This window comes from Vigna unguiculata, unplaced genomic scaffold, assembly GCF_037176805.1.
Source record: "Vigna unguiculata cultivar grain cowpea cultivar isolate G323 ecotype 2 unplaced genomic scaffold, ASM3717680v1 ptg000424l, whole genome shotgun sequence".
In the NCBI taxonomy this organism is placed as follows: domain Eukaryota; kingdom Viridiplantae; phylum Streptophyta; class Magnoliopsida; order Fabales; family Fabaceae; genus Vigna; species Vigna unguiculata.
The window spans coordinates 20,001-24,471 of record NW_028197059.1 but is presented as its reverse complement, the minus strand read 5'-3'; positions in this window follow the sequence as shown (position 1 = coordinate 24,471).

The following is a 4,471-nucleotide window of genomic DNA, read 5'->3' as shown; positions in this document are numbered from 1 at the left end:
AAATTTTCGGTGTGAAAAGGGTGTCAATAAATTTTCGGTGTGAAAAGGGTGTCAATAAATTTGAGGTGTGAAAAGGGGGTGTAAAAATTGTAGGTGTGAATTGGGTGGCAAAATATTTTCGGTTTGAAAAGGGTGTAAATAAATTTGAGGTGTGAAAAGGGGGTGCAAAAATTGTAGGTGTGAATTGGGTGGAAAAATATTTTCGATTTGAAAAGGGTGTAAATAAATTTGAGGTGTCAAAAGCGGGTGTAAAAAATTGTAGGTGTGAATTGGGTGGAAAAATATTTGAGGTGTGAAAAGGGTGTAAAAATATTTTCGGTATGAAAAGGGTGTAAATAAATTTTCGGTGTGAAAAGGGTGTCAATAAATTTTCGGTGTGAAAAGGGTGTCAATAAATTTGAGGTGTGAAAAGGGGGTGCAAAAATTGTAGGTGTGAATTGGGTGGCAAAATATTTTCGGTTTGAAAAGGGTGTAAATAAATTTGAGGTGTGAAAAGCGGGTGTAAAAAATTGTAGGTGTGAATTGGGTGGAAAAATATTTTCGGTTTGAAAAGGGTGTAAATAAATTTGAAGTGTCAAAAGCGGGTGTAAAAAATTGTAGGTGTGAATTGGGTGGAAAAATATTTGAGGTGTGAAAAGGGTGTAAAAATATTTTTGGTATGAAAAGGGTGTGAATAAATTTTCGGTGTGAAAAGGGTGTCAATAAATTTGAGGTGTGAAAAGGGGGTGCAAAAATTGTAGGTGTGAATTGGGTGGCAAAATATTTTCGGTTTGAAAAGGGTGTAGATAAATTTGAGGTGTGAAAAGGGGGTGCAAAACTTGTAGGTGTGAATTGGGTGGAAAAATGTTTTCGGTATGAAAAGGGTGTAAATAAATTTGAGGTGTCAAAAGCGGGTGTAAAAAATTGTAGGTGTGAATTGGGTGGAAAAATATTTTCGGTTTGAAAAGGGTGTAAAAATATTTTTGGTATGAAAAGGGTGTAAATAAATTTTCGGTGTGAAAAGGGTGTCAATAAATTTGAGGTGTGAAAAGGGGGTGCAAAAATTGTAGGTGTGAATTGGGTGGAAAAATATTTTCTGTATGAAAAAGGGTGTAAATAAATTTGAGGTGGAAAAAGCGGGTGTAAAAAATTGTAGGTTTGAATTGGGTGGAAAAATATTTTCGGTGTGAAAAGGGTGTAAAAATATTTTCGGTATGAAAAGGGTGTAAATAAATTTTCGGTGTGAATTGGGTGGCAAAATATTTTCGGTTTGAAAAGGGTGTAAATAAATTTGAGGTGTCAAAAGCGGGTGTAAGAAAATTGTAGGTGTGAATTGGGTGGAAAAATATTTTCGGTTTGAAAAGGGTGTAAATAAATTTGAGGTGTCAAAAGCGGGTGTAAAAAATTGTAGGTGTGAAATGGGTGGAAAAATATTTGAGGTGTGAAAAGGGTGTAAAAATATTTTCGGTATGAAAAGGGTGTAAATAAATTTTCGGTGTGAAAAGGGTGTCAATAAATTTTCGGTGTGAAAAGGGTGTCAATAAATTTGAGGTGTGAAAAGGGGGTGTAAAAATTGTAGGTGTGAATTGGGTGGCAAAATATTTTCGGTTTGAAAAGGGTGTAAATAAATTTGAGGTGTGAAAAGGGGGTGCAAAAATTGTAGGTGTGAATTGGGTGGAAAAATATTTTCGGTTTGAAAAGGGTGTAAATAAATTTGAGGTGTCAAAAGCGGGTGTAAAAAATTGTAGGTGTGAATTGGGTGGAAAAATATTTTCGGTTTGAAAAGGGTGTAAAAATATTTTTGGTATGAAAAGGGTGTAAATAAATTTTCGGTGTGAAAAGGGTGTCAATAAATTTGAGGTGTGAAAAGGGGGTGCAAAAATTGTAGGTGTGAATTGGGTGGCAAAATATTTTCGGTTTGAAAAGGGTGTAAATAAATTTGAGGTGTGAAAAGGGGGTGCAAAAATTGTAGGTGTGAATTGGGTGGAAAAATATTTTCTGTATGAAAAAGGGTGTAAATAAATTTGAGGTGTGAAAAGCGGGTGTAAAAAATTGTAGGTTTGAATTGGGTGGAAAAATATTTTCGGTGTGAAAAGGGTGTAAAAATATTTTCGGTATGAAAAGGGTGTAAATAAATTTTCGGTGTGAATTGGGTGGCAAAATATTTTCGGTTTGAAAAGGGTGTAAATAAATTTGAGGTGTCAAAAGCGGGTGTAAGAAAATTGTAGGTGTGAATTGGGTGGAAAAATATTTTCGGTTTGAAAAGGGTGTAAATAAATTTGAGGTGTCAAAAGCGGGTGTAAAAAATTGTAGGTGTGAAATGGGTGGAAAAATATTTGAGGTGTGAAAAGGGTGTAAAAATATTTTCGGTATGAAAAGGGTGTAAATAAATTTTCGGTGTGAAAAGGGTGTCAATAAATTTTCGGTGTGAAAAGGGTGTCAATAAATTTGAGGTGTGAAAAGGGGGTGCAAAAATTGTAGGTGTGAATTGGGTGGCAAAATATTTTCGGTTTGATAGTGAATTTAATAATAATAAATTGCATTCGTTAAAGAGCAATGAGCGGCAAACAGTAATAGTAATAATTGCAGTAGTTGTAGTTGAATGACAAATTAAAAATATTGAATGATATAAGTATGTATAAGGATAAGTTGAAAGTAAAATTTACAAAAACTTAAGTTGAACGTTGTCACAAATTAATTGTTGGTTTAATATTAATAGTGAAATAATAAGTCTAATGAATAATGAATAATAATAATAATAGCCTAGTGCAATAATAGTCAAATGAATAATACTAATAATAATAATAGTCATAGCGAAATAATAGTGAAATAATAATAGTCAAATAAAAACAATAATAATAATAATAATCTTACGAATAGTGAAATATTAATAATGTGCTTACCAATAGTGAAATAATAAAATAATAATAGTCAAATGAATAATAATAATAATAGGCATAGTGAAATTATAGTGAAATCAGTGATAATAATAATAGCCATACTGAAATTATAGTCAAATTAATAATAAAAAAGAAGTAGCGTGAATTATTTTTCTTCCCAGGAGAAGCAACACGCAAAGAATTTGGAGCAGAATTGAAGTTTTTTCAAGAAAAAAGATTAATGCATTACAGGAATGAAAAAAAAGAAATGACAAAAGGGGTGTTAAAAGATTTGATTTGATTTGATTTGATTTCAGAAAGTAGAAAAGAGGAAGTTAAGGAGCGTTCTTGTACATAATTTGAGTAGTTTTTAAGCAAAACTTGAAACGACGATAACTTTTGCTACGGTTATCGAAAAAGGGCAAATTTTATATGCATTTGGGGTAGAATTGAATTTGCTATGCGATGCCTACTCGCTAGCGGGTAGGCGATCTCAGAATTTCAAAATAAAGTCGTTTTCTTATTTAAATGATATTTTTTTGGTTTTTTCCTATTTTCATCCAAACTTTGACCGTTTAGATCATACAGTTAGGGTTCGAATTTTTTGTTGTAATTTTTGGTGAAAGGTGTTGATGATTTTACGGTGTTTCTAAAAAATTTTCAACTCATTTGGAGGTAGTTCAACTTTATACCATTTTTACCCCTCTTAGGTTGACTTTGTCCTAGATTTGACTTTCAATGTTTGGGATTACATTATCTCATGCATTACGGAGAATCCTGATATATTACATTATTTGCATTGTCATCAATTAATTTTTCAAATCGATAACACTAATAAGCATTCTCCTGATTTACTTTTTCAAAGCGATAACATTCTTAGCACACTAATAAATAACCATACTCTCTCGGTTGCTTTTTCAAAGCGATAATATTATGACTATGACCACACTAATAACTGTTGTTCTGATGACTTTTTCAAACCGATAATATTACTTTTGAAACTAATGACATTCTCGGCACACAAATAACATTGTTATCAATTACTTTTCGTTTGAATACCATTATCTATCATCGATTTGGGCCAACGTCTACGCCCATTCCTTTAATTTTCTTTGTTTTTTTCTAATTAAATTAATATTGTCAATATTGGTTTGTTTCTGTTAAATGCAGCCCATTTTCAAAACTGCCAATTATACAAGTGTTGACATTCGGCAGCCTGCGACAAAGTTCTCATATGTGCCTTCCGCACACACCAGGTTTCCACACTCCTCTTCATTGGGCCTCCACCAGCCCAATCCCACACACCAACTTATGTGATCCCATCCCAACAAGGCTTATAGCTTGCGCAACGCCTAGGCCCAAATCATGCTCAAGGCCCGATCCATGGCTATCATGCACCTTCAAGCCCATCAAGAGGCCCACTAACAAGGGGCATGCTAAAAAAGATCTAATTGGACTTCATTCAAGATGACCCAAAACCACATGGGTCAGTCAAAGAAGATGTGAACATTTGAATAGGTGTCTCAAAGAGCAGTACATTAGCAATAATATTAGCCCATTGTTTACGCTCTTCAATAATAAGTCAAACAATGACTACTTGAATTGATAAAATT